General features: G+C 41.5%; 1 long non-coding RNA gene across 2 annotated transcripts in view; it reads right to left on the minus strand.

Annotated features, from left to right (window-relative positions):
- Nucleotides 1-20,271, minus strand: part of LOC144457730 (uncharacterized) — a 268,762-nt gene extending 248,491 nt beyond the window's left edge. The window contains exon 1 of one of the 2 annotated variants that reach the window (XR_013487180.1): nt 19,442-20,271. This is a non-coding gene — a long non-coding RNA (uncharacterized LOC144457730). The remainder of the gene's footprint in view (nt 1-19,441) is intronic. The other variant, XR_013487182.1, reaches the window with a different exon arrangement.
- Between the last annotated feature and the right edge of the window lie 1,052 nt (nt 20,272-21,323).

Genomic DNA, 21,323 nt, shown 5'->3' on the forward strand with positions numbered 1-21,323 from the left:
GCAAAGAATTGGAAATTGAGAGGACGCCCATCAACTGGGGAATGGCTGAGCAAGTTGTGGTATGTGAATGTAATGGAATACTATTGTGCTATAAGAAATGATGAACAGCCTGACTTCAGAAAAACCTGGAAAGACTTATATGGTCTGATGCTGAGTGAAGTGAGCAGAACCAAGAGGACTTTGTACACAATAACAGCCACGTTATGCCATGACTAAGACTGTTAAACTGAACCTTTCTCAGCGTTATGAGGATCTAAGACATCTCCAGAAGCCTTGGGATGGATAATGCTGTTCACATCCAAAGAAAGAACTATGGAAGTAGAATCGCTATCACTTATTTTTACCTTCTGTTGAATTTTGTTTCATCTTTCTGATGGTTCCTCGTATTGGTTTTAATTTTTACTTGCAGCTTCACTAATGTGAAAATATGTTTAATGGGTATGTAAATGTAAAGCCTATATCAGAATGTGCGCCGTCTTGGCGAGGGTGGGGGGGAGGAAGGGAGAGAAAAGTTTTCAACTCGAAAGCACATGGAAAAAATAAAAAAATTTAAATAAAAAAAAAGAAAGGAAAGAAACTCAAAAAAAAACCCAATATCTCATTTGATCCTCACAACAACCCTTCAAGGTAGATGCTGTTATTATCCCCATTTTACAGATGAGAAAACTGAGCAAATAGAGGTTTTAAGACACTTGTCTAATATCATACCATTAGTAAGTGGCTAAGGCCAATTTTGAACTCAGGTCCTCCTGACTCCAAGGCCAGAGTTCTGTGTACTAGATAAGTGACTTCTCCAAGGTCAAACAAGTAGCTAAGTGGCTGAGCAAGGATTCAAACTTGGGTCTTCTGACTTCAAATCTAGCATTCAAATCCACTGTACTACACTGCCTTCCCAGTAGGACATCACTTGTTCCTGAAGGTTGTACTACTCACCAGCCATCTATGTGCAGAGCTGAAAATGGAGCTGAATGGGGCCTGGACTCAGTACTCTGCAACTACCCCCAATCTCTTCCAGAAACACTGCCCACATTGGGGTTAGAACATGATTGGGCAGGGAAACCTCAAGTAAAGTCAGGAAAATAGAGGCCTCTGCTCACACTACTTGCATAAGCTATGAGTTACCAACAATGAAGAGGAAGACCACGGGGCAGCTAAGTGGCGTAGTAGAGAGCATCAAGCCAGGAGTCAGGAAGACTCATCCTCCTGAGTTCAAATCTGCCCTCGGACACTTGCTAGATATGTGACCCTGGGCAAGTCACTTAACCCTGTTTGCCTCAGTTTCCTCATCTGTAAAATGATCTGGAGAAGGAAACAGCAAATCACTCTAGTATCTTTGCCAAGAAACACACAAATGGAATCACAAAGAGTTGCCCACCACTGAAACAATTCACAACAACAAAGAAGGTCATTAGGCTAACCAGCTGTCTGTCCTGCCAGTATACCCTCGAGACCACCAGGTACTTTCATCCGACCTGTTGATACACCTTAAGCACCACTGCAGCATTTCAATCTGCCCCCGACCCAAACTCTCTCACGTATGCTGCCTATACCAGTCAGCATATAAACTCCTGGAGAACAGGCCATCTTGCTTTTTCCGGTTCTATCCCTAACATTTAGCACAGCGCTTGGAACATAATATGTACTTAATAAATGGTTTGTCTTTCTTTCTTTATGCTGCTTTTCTAGGGGTGGGAGACCTCTGCTAAGCTACCTGTGCTCTTTTTCTCATTCAGTACCACAGAAGGTACTATAACAAGAAAAGATAACTCAGTCCTGCCCTTAAGGGGCTTGCAATCTAGTTGGGAAAACAGCTGTTCAACTATAACTTGAAGACAAAGCAATAACACATAAAGTAGGAACATAGATTTAGATCTGGAAGAAACTTTATAGGTCATTGGGTCCAATTCCTTCATTTTACAGATGAGATAAGACATTATGTGACCTACCCAAGGTCATGCAGCCATTAAGTATCTGAGGCAGAATTCAAATGCAAGCTTTCCTGACTCCAAGTCCGGTGTTCTGGCCACTACAGGATGGTGGCACATTGTTGATGCTACAAGAATTCAAAGATGGAGAATATCATTTGAGATAGAGAAAGAAAGCTTCACAGAGGAGTTGAAATAGGAGCTGAGTCTTTCAGGAAGTGAGCTAACCATTCACAGTGAAATGATGACTGGGAGACCAGCAATGAAGCAATCAGTCATCCAGCATGTATTAAACCTTTCCTGTGTGCTAAGCACCATGCTAAGCCCTGGTGACACAAACACAAAGCATCAACCCCCCACTTTCAAGTTCAGCCTTCAAAATAAGAAGCGACAAGCTCACTCTTTTCTGTCCCCGCTTCTATTTCTTAATTAACTTCATGGTTTTTTTCAGCTCACAAACTCAACAGTGTATCCCAATGTGAGGAGTCCAAGCACCTAAGTCACAGGATCTAGAGTTAGAAGGAAACTTCCAGACAATATGGTCCAACCCTCTTATTTTGCAGATGAGGAAACTACAGAGATTAAGTAACTTGTCCAAGGCCACACAGATAGTAAGCAGCAGAGGTAAGATTAAAACCCAAGACCATTACCTTCTTTTTTTTTTTCTTTCTTTCTTTTTTGGTTTGGAGGCAATCAGAGTTAAGTGACCTGCCCAGGATCACACAGCTATTGCATGTGTGAGGCTGGGATTTGAACTCAGGTCCTCCTGACTCTGAAGGCCTGCTCTCTATCCACTGTGCCACCAAGCTGCCCTGTGACCTTTACCTTCTAATACAATGATTTCTCCATATCACCCAGCCTCTCTCTACATGTCTTGTTTAGAGAAAGAAATATTCAGAAATTAGACTATACTGCCAGAAGATGGAGATTTCATTCCAATCTTTCATCCTTAAAGCCAAACACAGGACACAAGATACAGTCTAATGGTGTCAGGCCATATGGGACTACAAAAATTCATGCCAAGACTGAGGGAAAAGAGGAGAAACCAATCTAACTATTTCTATTTTTAAACTATTCCTTTCAGTGGCTTGGAGTACCCACGCTCTTTCCTCTGTTCCAAAAATTATATACTTCTTTACCCAGGAAAAAGTCGTCCAGCTGTTAAAACTAGCCTAACCTATGTGACCGTTAGGTAACCTCTTAAGTTTATGTTCCTCTTCAGTAGCTAAATTTTATGACAGGATGCTTCAGTCCAGACAGTGTGGAAAAGTCTAGACCCAACAAATTATGAGCTATCCTAGATATTTTTTGCCCTGTTCAATGATCTCTGTATGTATATATAATGTGTGTATACACAAGTATGGGGGGGGGGAGTGAATGAGAAAGAGAAAAAGAGAGAAAGAGACAGCAACAGAGAGACAGAGAGAGAGAGAGAGACTTTAACCTTTGGAAATCACTTCTTAAAGAAGCAATGCCTTCTAAGCTTGACCAGCTGTGTTTTAATAAAATTTTAAACAATCTTAATCTTATCCTTCTAAAATGAATAAGTGGTTTTATCATTCTATGAAAGAAGCAAATGAAGAGTCCATTATCCAATCATCAAGTCCATTTGAATGGGACATACTCTTCAACTCCCATGTCCCTCTCTATGGACACAGAGAGGCCTCTATTTCCTATCCTTTCAATTAAAGAGATTGAAAACATCTCCATGCATGAAACAGAGTTCATAATAAATTTCACTGGGGTGTTGCTCAGAGCTGTTGAGGTTCCCCTCTTCCAAAAAACCAATTATTTAATCAAGAAATGTAAGCTATTCAGGTCTACATGAAAAAAAACATTGCAAATCACTAAAAATAAAAACATGTCAATTAAAACAACTCCGGGGTTCCATACATCAGAACAATAAAGATGAGAAAAGAAGAAAATAGCAATTGTTGATGGGACTGTGGGAAGACAAACACTGCTGATCCATCCGTACAACTGTGAATTGGTTCAGCCCTTTTATTCATAGGTCAGGTACCAAGGGAAATCCCAAAATGAAACTCATCATCTTTCTCTCTAAGTCTTCTCATGCTCCAAACTTGCCAGTTTCTACAAAAGCCATTACCATCCTCTCAAATGCCCAGGTTTGGAACTTGAGAATTATCTATGACACTATTCCTCCTCAATCCTTATATTCAATAGTTGCCAAGCATTATCTACTTCTATAACTGCTCTCACATCTGCCCTCTCCTTTCCACCCTAATTCCAAGGCCACATCACCTGAAGCCTAAACTAATGTCATACATAGCCTTAGGATTAGGTCTCCTTCTGGTGTCTTCCCTCCCTAATCCACCATCCACAAAATCCACAGGAAAAGGAAAAATCTCCCCAAGGCACAGATCTGACCACATCACTCCACTGATCAAAAGCTTTCAGCAGCTCCCTATTGCTTTGATGATAAAATAATACAAACCCAACAATATTATTCCAAGACATTTTTTGTCTTATAATTTCCACTTGAAGTCCATGCCAAATTTAACTACTGTCTGTTCTAATGCCCCTGTTCATCTCTTTCTCCCAGAGTCCTTTTCTCCCTCCAAGACTCAGTCAGATACCACATCCTCCATGAAACCTTTGCCAGCCTCTTCCACACTTACTTAACATCACCTTGTACTTACCTAAGTACATGTGGATTTCCCTGTAGAATGTAAGCTTCTTGAAGGCAGATGCCATTTTTTTCCCTTCCTTTTTAGACTCAGCATATTTTCAGTAGGTATCCATAGGATAACTACTATCCTTGCACATGTTCAGTCATTTCATTCATGTCTGGCTCTTCATGACCCTATTTGAGGTTTTTTTGGCAAAGATGCTAGGGTGATTTGCCATTTCCTTTTCCAGCTCATCTGTAAGATGAGGAACTGAGGCAAACAGGGTTAAGTGACTTGCCCTGGGTCACACAGCTAATAAGTGACTGAAGCCACATTTGCACTCAGGAAGATGTTTTCCTTACTTCAGGTCCAGCCCTCCTCCACAGTGCCACCCAGCTGCCTTATCCTTGCACATAGTAAGTATTTAATAAATGGATTGTTTAATACGGGCATTTCTGAGCTGGGGTCCATGAATTTGTGTGCATGTATGATTTTTTATATTTTGATGACTATTTCAATATATTTGGTCTCCTTTGTAATCCTGTCTTTTTACTTTGCAAGTTATAAAACATTATTTTGAAAAAAGGTCCAAAGACTTCACCAGATTACCCAATAAGGTCCATGAGACAAAAAAAAAAATTAAGAATTCCTGATTTCATTGAATTGCATTCCACAATGAGTTTCATTTCATGGCTGACTTATTGACAGATAATTACACAGAGGTATTTTCCTTTGGTTTGGACATCTCAGGTGGGAGAATGACATTCTGAAAATTAAGTTGACTCCCACGGGGCAGTGGGAAGGGTATTAGATTTGGAATCAGGGGGACCTTTTTTTTTTAATACCAGATGTACCTATGTGACCTCAGGTGAATCACTTAACTTCACCTCAATTTCATCATCTGCAAAATGAGGAACTTAGGGGCGGAGCCAAGATGGCAGAGTGAAAGCAGTGACTTGCTTGAGCTCTCCCCCAAATCCCTCCAAATACTCATAAAAAATGGCTCTAAACAAATTCTGAAGTAGCAGAACCCACAAAAAGACAGAGTGAAACAAATTTCCAGCCCAAGACAACCTGGATGATTGACTAGAAAGGTATATCACGCTGGGCTGGGAGCACAGCACAGCGTGGCATGGGTGCGCAGGCCACAGCAAACCTGGAGCAAACCTCAGAGGACTAAATCGGGGGCAGCTGTGGAGGCTTCCAGACTCCTCAATCCATGAATGCCAAAGACAACTTAGAAGGTCAGTGGGAAAAGTCTGTTTCTGTGGTGCTGAGACAGGAAGGCGGGGTCTCAGCTCCATTCCCCAAGAGCGTGGGGGGGGGGGACTTCCAGCCCATAGACTGAGGGGGAATCCAATGGCTGATCAGAGAGGGATTGCAGGGATCTCTTTGCCAGTGCTGAGGCAGGAATCTCTTGCTTTGCCCCTGTTTGGGTCTGGGTCACAGTTCTGGGCAGTGGTGCTAGGGTGAGGAGGAGTGCTGGCATGGTGGAGCTTGTAGTGGCTGTAAGGAGTAACTCCTCCTCACAGTTACAGGACAGAAAGGAGTACTTGTGGTCACAGGCCAGGAAAGGAGTAAACACCTCGCCCCTTATCGTACCACCTTGGAAGAACTGAAAATTTACAGGTTCCTACAAGTATCTTTGAAAACAGCTGTACGAACCCCTGAAGCTTGGGACAGTACATTCTCCACATTGGAAGCAGACTCTTACCTTAACAAAGAGTTTAAAACTCAAGTAATTGTCTGGGCAGCGCAAAAAGAGTCAGACTATATTATCTTACTTTGGTGACAAAGAAGATCAAAATATACAACCAGAAGAAGACAACAAAGTCAAAGCTCCTACATCCAAAGCCTCCAAGAAAAAATGAATCAGTCCCAGGCCTTGGAAGAGCTCAAAAGGGATTTTGAGAAGCAAGTAAGGGAAGTAGAGGAAAAACTGGGAAGAGAAATGAGAGTGATGCAAGAAAATCATGAAAAACAAGTCAACAGCTTGCTAAAGGAGACCCAAAAAAATACTGAAGAAAATAACACCTTAAAAAATAGCCTAACCCAAATGGCAAAAGAGGTCCAAAAAGCCAATGAGGAGAAAAATGCCCTAAAAAGAAAAATTGGCCAAATGGAAAAGGAAGTCCAAAAGATTACTGAAGAAAATACTTCCTTAAAAATTAGAATAGAGCAATTGGAAGATAGTAACTTTATGAGAAATCAAGACACTGTAAAACAAATCCAAAAGAATGAAAAATTAGAAAACAATGTGAAATATCTCACTGGAAAAACAACTGACCTGGAAAATAGATCCAGGAGAGAGAATTTAAAAATTATTGGACTATCTGAAAGCCATGATCAAAAAAAGAGCCTAGACATCATCTTTCAAGAAATTATCAAGGAAAACTGCCCTGATATATTAGAACCAGAGGGCAAAATAGAAATTTGAAAGAATCCACAGATCTCCTCCTGAAAGAGATCCCCAAAGGAAAACTCCTAGGAATATTGTAGCCAAATTCCAGAGTTCCCAGGTCAAGGAGAAAATATTACAAGCCAGAAGAAACAATTCAAGTACTGTGGAAACACAATCAGGATAACACAAGATTTAGCAGCTTCTACATTAAAGGACCGCAGGGCATAGAATATAACATTTCGGAGGGCAAAGGAGATAGGATTACAACCAAGAATCACCTACCCAGCAAAACTGAGTATAATCCTTCAGGGGAAAAAATGGTCATTCAGTGAAATAGAGGACTTTCAAGCATTCTTGATGAAAAGACCAGAGCTGAATAGAAAATTTGACTTTCAAATACAGGACTCAAGTGGAACATGAAGAGGTAAACAGGAAAGAGAAATCATAAGAGACTTATTAAGATTGAACTGTTTACATTCCTGCATGGAAAGATGATATTTATAACTCATGAGACCTTTGTCAGTATTAGGGTAGTTGGAGGAAAAAAATTATATGTATGTATATATAGATAGATAGAGGGCACAGGGTGAGTTGAAGATTAAGAGGTCATATCTGGAGAATAAAATTAAGGGATGAGAGAAGATTATACTCAGAGAAGAAGAAAGGGAGAGGTAGAATGGGGTAAATTATCTCACAAAAAAAAACAGAAAAGAAAAGTCTCTACAGTGGAGGGGAAAAGGGGAAGGTGAGAGGGAATGAGTGAATCTTATTCTCATAGGATTTGGCTTAAGGAGGGAATAATATACACATTCAATTGGGTATGGAAATCTGTCTTACCCTACAGGAAAACGGGGGAGAAGGGGACAAGAGAACAGGGGGATGATAGAGAGGAGGGCAGATTGGGAAAGGGAGTAATCGGAAGTAAATACTTCTGAGGAGGGACAGGGTCAAAAGAAAGAATAGAATAAATGGGAGCAATAGGATTAAGGGAAATAGAGTTAGTTTTTCACAACATGTCTACTATGGAAGTGTTTTGCATAACTGCACATGTACAACCTATATTGAGTTGCTTGCCTTTTCAGTGAGGGTGGGTGGGGAGGGAGGAAGACAGAAAATTTGAAAACTAAAGTTTTAAAAACATATGTTTAAAAACAAATGTTTTCACATGCTACTGGGAAATAAGAAATACAGGAAATGGGGTACAGAAGTCTATCCTGCCCTACAGGGGGGAGAGATAGAAGAGAGGACAGACTAGGGGAAGGGATATTCAGAATGCATGCCATCTTGGGGTGGGGCAAGGGGTGAGATGAGGTGAAAATTTGGAACTCAAAAACTTGTGGAAGTGAATGTTGAAAACTAAAAATAAATAAATTTATATTTAAAAAAATAAAAATAAAAATAAATGAGGAACTTAAAATTAGATGCCCTCTGAAGTCTCTTCCAGCTTTTGATTTATAATTTTCTTTGTCATAGTGCCTGGCACATAGAACATCCTTAATAAAGGTTTATTGACTGTTTGATTATGTCGGAAAAGAATAATATTCTAGCGTAAATAAATTAGACCCAGTGGAAGGCAAGATTTAGAAACCCAAGGGCTAGAGTCTCAGATTCCCTAATCCTAACCACAAGATAATACACCCCAGCCTCAATTATATATATAAACCAAGAGTTCTTCACTTGGAATGCACTGAGCCTGGTCCAGGGTCCATGAATTTGGATAGGAAAATATTTTCACTAGTCTCTAACTGAAATTTAGCATTTCCTATAATTCTGTAGGCAACAAGCTGCAGTAGTATTAGTCTTCACCAAGCCTGCCAAAAAGGATCTCTAACACAAAAGAGGTTAATAGCCCCTACTCTAAATAATCTCTGTACTATCACAGTCTAGTTACTGAACAGAATTGTCTCTAACCTCTTGCAAGGACTGAGGAGAGTGAAAATGGATCCCACTACACAGGCTGAGAGGTCCTGTTCTACAGGGCCCAGGAACCACATTCACTATTGCCAAATTCATAAACCTCGAAGTCCCAGAGTGCAGTCAAGCCACCAAAATGATAGTTTTACCCCCTCACCAAAATAGCCCTTGGGAAAACCACATATGAAGGATGCATGCTAAGCAGATGTTAGAGCAAGTGCAAGGAGGCCAGCTCTGGAAATGACAGAACGAACTAAATCCAATCCCAAGGAAAGGAAACACACCCCAAAACCCAAAAGGCCAAAAGAACACAGAGCAGTGGAAATGCAGTTGCAAAGGAAAGGGGAAAGAAGGAAATTCCAGAACAGGCCCACATGCCCAGTTGTCAAAATTTGGAGAAAGAAAAGAAAAGACCTTAAGCCTTCTGGTTAACCTCAATTTCACTTTTGTTTGGAAACTTAATTAAAAATCCAAACACTGGATTTTCCCATGCTAACTTGACAATTATTGTATACTTAGAGAAAGTAGCCCCTCAACTTAGCTCCTTAGTTAGTATGAGATGTCAGTAGGATGGGAAACAGTGAGAATGAGGGGAGGGGAAAAGAAATCTAATATGATACTAGGTCCCCACCACCACTGTCATGCCCCAAGGCTCAGAGGACTTAGCTAACTGGCAATGTTAATTCTGGAAAAAAAAAACTGTAATAAAGAAAAAATGCAAGGATGTGTTGCTGCTTATCTGTCCAGAATTTTTGATGAGCCAGCCACTCCCAAAGGCAGGAAAGGAGAAATTTAAAATACACAGACAAACTTTGCTCAAACTAACTCCTAGCTAGCTCCCAGGCCCCCACAGTGGCCCCAGAGAGAGGACTGGTGGAGGAGAAGAGAAACAGGGGGAAGGCAGAGGAAATTTTAAAAGTTCATGAAGCCACAAAGGCTGCCTGGGATAAACTCAATCTGTCCCCTGGGGCTAATAATGGGAATTACTACAAAAGCCTAATCCCACTTTAAGAACTTTCCATCCAAAAGGAATAGTGCTTAGGAGAATGTCAGATCATAAACCAAGAAGTTTTCAGTCAGGTTTACATTGACACATGGTATTTAGGGCTACAGTTTCCTGCCAGGCCATTTATCTTTAAAACACAGTCCTGATGAATTAAACTCTAGTCCAAAGGAGTTTATCTTTTTAAGGTGCCAGAAGTCCTTCAGCCTTACTTTTCACCTTCACCAATCGCAAAGAGCATTTAACAATCACTTTGAACACGATGACTCGTTAAGGGAGAAAAGAAAGCAGATGTATCCCCTACTCCCCCAGCTGAAGCAAATCTTATACTAAAAACATTACTTTGCATCACAAAAAAATTGGTAGGCTGAGATCATGGACCACAGAGATCCCATCTGACACATTACTACCTATGTGTCCATAATTGGTTTTTTTATTGTTTTGTAGATTGGTCATGTCCAATTCTTCATGACTCCATTTGGGGTTTTCTTGGCAAAGACATTGGAGCAGTTTGCCATTTCCTTCCCCAGCTCAGTTTTTTTCAGATGAGGAAACTGAGACAAACAGGATTAAGTGATTTGCCCAGGGTCACACAAGCCAGTAAGAGTCTGAGGCCTAATTTGAACTTAGGTCTTCCTGACTCCAGGGGGGCACTCTACCCACTTCACCACCTAACTACCTGTATGACCTTAAACAAGTCACTTAACTTCTGTTTCCTCATCTTTAAGAGGAGATAGTTGAAGATAGTCACTGAGGTCCCTTTTAGCAATGATACTATGATCCTTTAAATAGCCAACTCCATAGAGTTCTTTAAATATGACTATATTTAATACCCAAAAATTTAAAGAAGATTTCTACAAAGAACACTAATTCAGGAATCAGGAGATCAGATCTGTCATTATAAAGGTACGTGCCCCTGGACAAGTCAAATTCACCTTCTGGTATCTCAACTAAACAAGAATCATCATCTAATCTACTTTTTTTCCACTTCTTTGCTATTAAAGTAGTTAAGTAATTTTTAAAATGCTACTTTAAATATTCTGGTATATGTGGGACCCTTCTCTCTGTCATTAACATCCACTGAGCACTTAATAGCTAACATTTATGTATTGCTTTATATTTGGCAAAGCAATATTTCTATCTCATTCTATCCTCACCATAACTTTAGGAGATAGATGCTGCTGCTTTACTGACAAGGAAACTGAGGCATATAATTGTTAAGTGAAGTGCCTAGGATCACACAACTACATTGAGAAAATATTTGTAAAGCAGAGCTTAGCACAATGCCTGGCATATTATAGGCCCCTCTACATTCATCCAAGTGTACAACTTTGTGTTACCATCCCCTCCTCATTTTTGCTTAACCCGTATAAATAATCAATTGCCACATCTTTTCATTTCCTTCTCCACGGCTCTCTTATATGTACTGTGATAGGAGTGGCATTTATTTTATGTAAACTGGTCCCGTCTCCTTTTAAAGGGGTGAGAAGACATTCTTGGGATCATCATTAGCTGGGCTTCCTAAGGGGAGTTGGGTGTCAGAGGTTTTAACAAAATGTCAATTGCTGGGGCAGCTAGGTGATGCAGTGGATAGAGCACCGGCCCTGAAGTTAGGAGGACCTGATTTCAAATGTGGCCCCAGACACATAACACTCACTAGCTGTGTGACTCTGGGCAAGTCACTTAACCCCAATTGCCTTAAAAAAAAAAAAGTCAATTGCTCTGCCAAGAAAACCTTTCTCAGCTACTGTAGTCAGCTACTGTGAAGAATACAGAAGTGGTGAGGAGTAACTATTCCCTCTCAACTATTCTTTTTAACCTTAGGAACATCATCTATTTATCCTTTATAAATAGTGAAGTCATTTTCAAATTTCATTTTATGGTCCATAATTGTCTCAACACATTCTAACACTGAGCCTGAGTCAGCAGACTGGCTTGAGTTAGATCTGGACCAGAATATATCTCCTTCTCTCCACTCACACTGCCACCACCCTAAGTTCAGGCACCCTTTACCCTGCTCTTTGACTATTGCAATAACCTAATTTATGGCCCTAATTCAAATACCTCCCTATACCACCCTCCTTCCCCAGGTGATTTTCCTAAAGCATACATCTAACCATGTCAACCCCATGCTCGTTAAACTCTGGTGGTTCCCTATTTCCTCAAAGATCAAATATAAACTCCTCTTTACAACCTGGCACTTCCCATATTTTAAAGGATCTTAAATATTGATCCTTTCTATGTACTCTATAGTCCAGCCATACTGACCTCCTTGTTGTTGTTTGTCCTTCATTCTTGAAGAGGACCACAACATCAGGGAGGTGATGCCATGACATGCAAGTGAATTGGATTTAAGTGAGGCAGAGCTGTGCGAAGTCACCAGCCTCACTTTTTCCTCCACAGCCATCTGGGTCCAGTGGCAACATATAGATCAGGACAACAGGAGATGGCCCCCTGACCTCCTGCTATTCCTTTCACACAATAATGCATCTGCTGTCTTAGTGCCTTAGCACTATCTCCAATGCCTGAAATGCTCTTCCTTTTTCTCTTAGAATATATATGGCTTCCTTCAAGATTGCCACCTCTAGAAGGAGGCTTTTCCCAGTCTTCCTAGCTGCTAGTGCCTTCATCTATCTCTAAGGTTACTTTATATCCAGTGTGTATGTACCTATATACCTATTTATGTACCTATTCTCTCTTGTAAAACATAAGCTCCTTGAGGGAAGGAACTGTTTATGCTTTTTTTTTTAATCTAGCCCTTTGAAAAGTTTCTGGCACATAATAAGTACATAATAAATTCCTGTGATTTATGAGCAATGGATGAACATTTTGGTCATTTTATTAGTGTAATTCTAAATTAATTTCCAGAATGGTTGGACCAAATCACAGCTCTGCCAACAATGGCATGTCTGTCTTTCTACAACTCTTCCAAAATGGACAAAGATTTTGTCATCTTTGCCAATTTTTGGTTGTGAGGTAAAACCTCACAGCTGTTTTGATTTGCTGGCTTTCTCTTTATTTTCCAAACAGGGCACTTGCTGCATGCCCTATCTTTATGCCTAGGCACAGCCATCCCCCCTTGCCTAATATGAACTCCCTCCTCACCTCCACTTCAGAAAAATCCCTCACTTCCTTCAAAACACAATTCAAGCACCATTTTCTTTATGGAGCCTTTTCTAATCCTTCCAATAACTAATGCCCTCCCCTAACTACCTTGTGTTTAGCAATTTTGTATTTGTTGTGTATTTATTCTGCAATTCTGTACATCATCTCCCCACCAAAGAATGTAAGCCCCTTAAGAGAAGGGGTTATTTAATATTTTGTCTTTGTATCCTCAGTGCCTAGCACAGAGCCTGACATGTAGCAGTTCCTTAATAAATGAATTTTGATTGAATGATATTTCCTTTACTCTTATTTTTTGGAGCAATCTTATGATTGTCAATAGTTCATAATTCTTGTGTTAACTGCTCACAGTCTTTAAAAATGTATCGATAGGGGAATGGCTTTTGGTATTATATATTTGTGTTGGTTCCCTATATCTTAGAAATAAGATCCTTATCAAAGATTTTTGGTGAAAAGATTTCTTCCCACCAATTGACCAAATCTTTTATTATACTAGTTGCATTGTTTTGTTCATACAAAAGCTTTTCAATTTCATATAGTTTAATTTTTTGTAATGGCCTCTAACTCTTGTGTGGTTAATAATTCATCCCTTAGCCATAACTATGAAAAGTACCTATCTAATCTGGTTCTTTTCCAATTTTTTTTATGGCATAATCTTTAATATTTAGGTGACACATCCATTTTGAGTTCATTGTGTTATATGGTGTAAGACAACGGTCTAAATTTAATTTCTTCCAGCATTCTAAGACCTTTTAGAAGAGCAGTCAGAAGTAAAATGCAGTCACAAAAACAAAGAACAGAAAACATCTCCACCTCAAACACACACACACACACACACACACACACACACACACACACACTTACTTGAAGGTCAAAGTCTTAGACTCCCACATCCTTTCTATATCTCAGACTTAGCAGAAGACCTGACCCAAAAAACCTCATTTGCTCAATTTCCTTCCTTAGCTCACTTATTTGTGACTCAGAAGCAGATACCTCAAGCCTCAGTCAAGTTGAAATTCCAAAGAATTAAGGAGAAGATGGGTTTCAGAAGACTGTAGACATAACTGAGAACAGTCCAGTGGATTAGTCAAGGATGATCTGTAACTGGCCATCCGAAACAATGCGCTGGCATCTCCCACAGTATAACTTGGCAAGGGAAATTTGGCCTTGCTACATGCCATCTACCACAGGTCTCTGTCAGGCTTGCTTCCTGGAGGAAGAAAGGCCATCCTGCCTGTATTGGTGGGATGAAGCATGAAATCAGCTTCCCACTCTCACATTTCAGGGGGAGGGGGTCTGGGAAGGGTTGGGAAAGAATGAGTAGAATTAGACCTAATGAAAAGCCTCTTAAAAGTCACCATGGGTCACTGGGTCTTTCATAAACTGAAAAAAAGGTTCACAGTCTGATTTATTCCTGAATCACCCAACAGGGCAATCCCTTCTTCTTCACTAATGTTGAACTACTTCTGTGATAGAAGCTAATACTAGCGTGCCTCTACTTTAATAAAACTCGACACTGATGAAATCTGGACCTACAGATAAATAAAGGGATGTTCATTCACATTCCAAAATGATTCTTCCATTTTAAAAAGAGGACCCTGCTTAGCCTGCCTCTAAATAACAACCCCCTACTACCATTTAAAACAAAAGTTGATTTGCCAAAATTGATTTTACCTACAACTTTCCAGGAACAGTCTATTATAGAAAGTAAGGTAGAACTATTCTTATTTTAAACATTATGTCAGTGGCTTAGGGCATTCAGTAAAGAAAAATATAACTGCCCACACTGAAGGCCAGTTCCAGTCACTTCTTTCCTCTTGCTTAGGCATTGTCTTTGGAAAGGAAGCCCTAATTTAGTGTCAAAGAGACATCAAAACAGTCAGCACCTCAGATTCAATACTCACTGTATGCAGCATAGTAGACCAGGTTTCATCTCCACTGTGAGACAAACAGCCAAAAGGATTCAAATCTAACATCAAACACTTACTATGTGTGACCCTGGGCATGTCAACTTAAATTCTGTTTGCCTTAATACACCGAGAAGGAAATGGCAAACCACTCTAGTATCCTTGCCAAGAAAACTACATGGTTGGTATGGTCCATGAGGTCTCGAAGAGTTGGACACAACTGAACAATAAAAATCCATCAAGAAACAATTATTAAGTGTCAAGCACTGTGCCAGGCACAGGGGATACAGAAACAAAAATTAAACAAACCTTGTCCTCAAGGACCTTATATTCTGTCAGGGTTGAATATCACTAAGCATATACAAAATAAATATAATGTATCTTTTGGGAGGGAAGAACTAGTATCTGAGAGGATCTGGTAATTCTTTCTTGACATCTTGCACACAGTAGGTGCTCAATAAATGTTAAGTTGAATATACACAAAAATTAAGACAAAGGATCCTAGTCCTCAAGTGATTTAACAGGGAGGAAAGACAGCAGTTCAAAATGATCCCCACTAATTAGCTCAGTGTCCTTGGACACTGTGTTTGTGGCACATCTCAGTTTCCCCATCTGTAAAATAAAGGGGGTAATGGGATAACATAATTCCATAGTTCTTTCCATCCTAAAAGAAGGTACCAGTCAGCAAACATTAAAGATGACTTGTGAATAATGCTAAAGTGCCACAGACCAGATGAGGTTAGCCTAGGAAGGCTTCCTGGAAGAAGTGAACTGCAATGTTTTTAAAGAGGGCAGGAATGTGATTAGGCATATTGGAATACTTGGTAGTAGTCAGTAACTATTTCAGGTATAGTTAGAAGTTTAGTACGCTGCAGCTGAAAGTACATATCTGGGAGCTGCTCCAAGATAGGTGGTCAAACTAACTGTCGTGGGGCCTTAAACACAAGTTTTAAATTTGGTATTTACTTGAGAGCCACTGTAGTCTCTGGAGCATGGAAAGACCCCCAAAAAAGGGTATGTTGTGGATTGCAAAAGTAAGGCAAATGTAGGTGGAAATAGGAAAAGACAGAATATTGACTGTGTTTAAGGACCAAAGCTATTAGTCACAACATCTTTAGCCTCCCCCCTCTCCTTCACTCCCCCCCCACTTCCTGTTATGCTTTCATCTGTGCTTGGCTGGTTATAGAAAACATCTCAGCCAGAGGGGGAAAAGAGAGCAAGACAGAGAATGAAATCTTTCATTTTGCAAGTATTGCTTCTGTGGAAAGTTGGAGTAGGGGGTGGAGGGGTGGGGAATCTGGATTGTCACAAGTTAACAGGATGTTGATGGGGGAAGGAATTATGTCTAGGAGACTATAGCCTAGTGGCTACAGAGCAACAATGTCCGAGCAACAAAAGCATCTTTTGTTGAAATGTAAGTAACCTCAAAACTTCCTTATCCCAAACAAACAGCATGCAAGCAACCACACTGGACTCCTGAGAGGCAGAGTTGTACTCAAAGAGCAGACAGCCCTAATTTTCTGTGTGTTATTGGTTGGAGGTCTAGACGAATGTGGTCTTTTTGTTGTAGGGGGCAAGAGAAGGGCCTCATTCATGGTTTTCCCCCAAATTCACACAAGAGTAGTCTTATGCAAAGACACTCTCAAGTCCTGTCTTTGGTCACTCAGAACTCGCTGAATCCCATCAGAACTTACTCTCTTCACCCCAGATCACCCTAGAAATATTCACCAATCCTCCATCTTTAGACACTCCACCAAGGAGGGGAAAATGGGCTGGGGAGGGAGGAAGGGAATTCCCAAACCCACACCAGGGAAAAGAAATGTTCCTTTAAATCTACAAAGAGTCAAGAAATCACATGACAAGGAAATGAGGTATTTTGGAGTTCTGCAAAGTTAGCACTCCTGGTCCACCTGCTACTCATTCTTGCATGAGTCACCTGTTCGGTGCTACACATACAAGTGCATGAGGAAGGCAGGTTTGGTTGCCCAGCCATCATACATGCACACACTTCAGATGTAATCCATCTGCTCCATAGTAGATTTATCAGAACAGGTTGACTGGGTAATAACTTGATTTTAACTGAAATTCAAAACTTCCAAAGGAAAATACAGATGTGTTTATTTCGTCTTGTGTCCAGTCTTCACAATGTGTCATTTTCAAGGCCCCAGAAGGCTCTACTAGGCTTTGTTTATATGGGGTGGGGGGAGGAAGGGACAAGCAGTTTAGAATGCAGGGAAGCTAACTCAAAGAACACTCCTGGTTTCTCTTAGCAAGACCCGCAGGGCAGTATGGCCAAGTTAACTGTATTCTACCATCTGATCAATTTTAAAATCAATCCAGAAGCCCAAATTCAAGTGAGCGAATCAGTATGCCAAAATGACTCACAGGAGGACCAAACATCACCACTGGATAGATCAACTAGTCTATTTTATAGATGGAGAAACAAGTCCAGGGGGGGAAAGTGACTTGCCCAGACCTTGAACAGAAGTCTCCTTAGGATTCCCAGGACAATATCCTCTCTACTAGCTGTGTGACCCTGGGCAAGTCACTTAACCTCTGCCTGCTTCAGTGTCCGCACACTGTTTTTTACATTTACATTACAGGGGACAATAATAACACCTGTCTTCCAGGCTTGTTGTGAGGATCAAATCAAATATTCATAAAGCACTTTGCAAACCTTAAAGTTCTAAATAAATGGTATTTGTTATTACTACTATTTGTTATTATTACATACTGCATACTATACATTACATACTACTATACAATAACTATTTGTTGTTACTGCATACTATTACTAGTATGATTATTCCATTTAGCATGGGGATCCCTACTCTTTGACTAGAAGAGTGGGCAAAATCAGGCAAGATTGGAAGACAATGCTGCATTCAGTCCACCAGGCATTAGTCTAGTAAGTAGGTAGTCAACTATTTGATTTAATGTTAAGGATTCTCAAGCGTGGATACAAAAATATCATATATATACAATCAGCACCCCGAATCTAGAAGCCCTAAAATTCTCATAATTAAGATGACTCCTTTGGGATAAGACATTCTCTCCAAAAATTATTTGTTACAATACAAATTTATTACCTAGAAAAGGCAGCATTAACCCCAGGAATGGAATATCTTTGTGTATATAGAAAACCCTTCCCCAGAGAAGTCTATGCCTAAATATCTTGATGTTAAAATGGTTCAGAAAGGATTGGCCCAGCATATCCATTTTCTTTTTTTAATTACAAATGTTGGAAAAAAGTAAGTTACAGATACATGGGATCTGTCTCTCAAAACCTTCAACCTTTAAACACAGCTTGGATCCTAGACTTTAAAGGAACTAGATCTTCTTCACCCAACCTCCATTCCTGTAAGTCAGGAGGCCATTTCTCTGACAATTCTCCCTTTGCCCCCAAAGGTGGGGGAGGGGGAGAGGGAAGGGCACAGAATAAAGAGGTACTATACTGGAAATTCTGGAATGCCCCAACAGGTCCCAAGCCATTCCAGTCCACTTAATAAATGCATTTATTTTCCTTATTGAGTCGCCTAGCTTTCAGGGTAGTCACTTCAGTAAACAGGAAAACAGAGAACTCTATAGAATCTTTAAAAGTACCTGCCCTCCTTTTCAAATATTTCCAGGTATCTTGAAAAGGTAAAGGATTGGGGTGGGGGGAGAAAAAGAAATGCTTGGTGATTGAAAAAAAAGTTTAAATAAAAGGTTAAGTTCCAGATACAGCCAAGTAACACCAGTTCAGTTCTCTTCCTTTCTCAGAATCTAGAGACTCTCTCAGCACGCCCCCTTATTCCCCACTTCCCCTTGCCCCCCGACAGCAGTAGCAACAACACCCCAAAACCCACAGCAAAACTCAAATATAGCTTGGGAACCAGGTATGAGAGAGTAGGGAAATGAGACCACATAGAATGTCCAACCAGTGAGCCCAGAGTTGGGAGTCTCAGCAGTGGGTTGGCGCTGTTTGCCCACGAATACAGCACCTCTGGCGAAGTAACGGACCTGAGAAGGTGGCAATTAGGGAAACAACAAAAAGGAGACATGGGGGTGCAATAGGGCCACATTGGGGCTGCATCCTAGGCAGGGGACTGAGGGGTGAGGGAAGTGAGAGGGGAAGGCTTCTTCCTTGCTAGGAAACATTAAGCTAAGGACGGCCGGCTGTCCCATGATCAGCCATTGCCTAAGGGCCATCTCCTTGGGAAAAGGGCAGTGAAGAGAAGGTAGAAAAGGGACTAGTACCTGTTAAGGGAGGTGGAAGAGGTAGGGTAAGGAATCCCGACCTTGCACACAGTCCCGGCACGACCTGTTCCCCAAACTACTTCATTTGTCACCTGCATTTCAGACCAACCCCTTGGGGAGAGGAGGAGAGATTTGTTCTGCACGAAGGCAGCCAGGGGTGGTCTGCATGACCTCTAGGAAGATGCTAGAGCGAGACGGACATCATTCTAACTAGACTCCAAAACCCTGCTCAAAGTTATGCGACAGCCTCAAAAGCTAAAAAAACAAAGTCACTCTCTCCAATTCCATAGGAAACTTACCCGCAGGTTAGGGGTTTGACAGGCAGGAGCGGGTCAAGGGTCAGCAAAGAGAGTAAATCCACTGAAGCCAGGGTGGCGGGTATTCCTACTCCGGTCGAATCGTACCAATAATCCACAGCAGAGAGCCGCCCAAGAGAACGGAGTGGGGTGCAGTGGGGAGGAGGGGAAAGCCCCAATTCCATCTCGGGTCCAAACTGCATGAGTCCCCCACGCACACACCCCAGATAGGTGGGAGCTCGGGAGGGAGAGGACCCCTGTCCTGGACCCTCTCCACGCCCCCACCTCCAGGGAATGATGAAGCCACGCCATCCATTCTTTCGCGAGCCTGAGAGGCTGAAGGTCCCATGGGCAGCGCGAGTTTCCGTGCGTTGGGCAGGGCTCAGAGGACACTGCTCCGGGGAACGACGGTGGGGCGCGGACGATGCCCCCCGGGCGCCACTGATCACCCGCCTGGAGACCGCCTCAGGGTAAAGGAAGGATCACCTCCCACCCCGAGCAAGCCCGAGCTTCAGGCTTCACCAGCACGGAAAATCTCAGTAGCCGAGACCGGAGCGCTGGGAACCGAATCCCTTCAGCATTCCCATTCCCATTGTTTTCCACGGTCAAGAATGCCCAAGAGGGAAGGCAAGCTGACTACAGCCGCGGGGCTTTCTCGCCTTGGTCCCAGAAGAAGCTCCGGACAGCAGCTGTTCAGCGTACAGACTCAGTCCTGAGTTGCAAGTCCGGAGCCTCAGCAGCCGGGAGACCAGAGTCTGCTCACAGGCTCCGCGCCCCAGCAGCCTGCTCACTCTGATGCACGCTGAGCCATACTAAACTTACATACCACTTGGCAGGCAGGCTTCAGGGGAAAAAGGCGGAGAGGAGTAGGCTGCTTGGAGTGTGTTGGGGAGGAGGAGGGAAGGTGCTTGCATGGTTTTCTGGGAGTTGTAGTTTTGTCTCCCCCTATCCTAGACCTCTCTGGGATCAAATGGGGCAGCCTATTATCTTTGCATCTTATTTGCAAGACCAGCCCTACTGTCCCGCTTCTGCTTTCCCGCCGAAATCCTTCACTCCATATTTTTCCCTAATCAGCTTCTCTCCCACTCTCCACCGATGTTTCTTTTCCAAGGGTCATAGCCGATTGCAGATTTAACCAGTAATCATTTAGTCTGTGTCATTGATCTAACCCCCTGGTTTGGAGGAAACGGAGGCCTAGAGTCCTTAGTGACTTGCTTAAGGTCACATAGGTAGTGGTAGAGCCAGAATTGAGAACCAGGTCTTCTGTCTATCAGTTTCCACAGAACCAAGTTTTAAACATCTGAACCGTGGGGGATGGAATTCCCAGGTGTTTAAATTACTGTTCCCTAGTAGCCTGGAGTTCAAGGCTCTCCAAAATCTGACTCTATGCCACCTGTTTAACCCTGTTTTACACCATAATCTTTTTGCTATCAGAATGGGCAACTGGACATTTCCCTAACTTTTCTAATCCCAATACCCAGATGCTTCTGGTGAAATCCTACAATTTTTTTCAGGTACCTCTTCTCTCATGAAGCCTCCCTAACACTCCTTCCAACGGTAAGAAATCTCTCTAGCCCTGGATAGCTCACAGTTCTTTGTAACTTTCCAGTGTGTCCATATATTAAAATCTGTATTATAATGATTTACATACATATCTCATTTCCCCTGTTGGGCTATGAGGGTAAGAAGTCCATTATCTTGTCATTTCTGAATGAAATATCTTATACATAACAGGCATTTAATACGCAATTATTGAATAAAATTTATTTTCATCATCACTAAGAAAAACTAGTGCATTAAAAAAGAAAAAGCTTCCAAGAAATATATCCCAAGGAAATAATTTTTAAATTCAATTTAATGTTGTTACATTTTAAGTTCCAAACTC

The sequence above is a fragment of the Phascolarctos cinereus genome, unplaced genomic scaffold, assembly GCF_003287225.1.
Source record: "Phascolarctos cinereus isolate Bilbo 61053 unplaced genomic scaffold, phaCin_HiC Scaffold_5;HRSCAF=322, whole genome shotgun sequence".
NCBI classification, from domain to species: Eukaryota; Metazoa; Chordata; class Mammalia; order Diprotodontia; family Phascolarctidae; genus Phascolarctos; species Phascolarctos cinereus.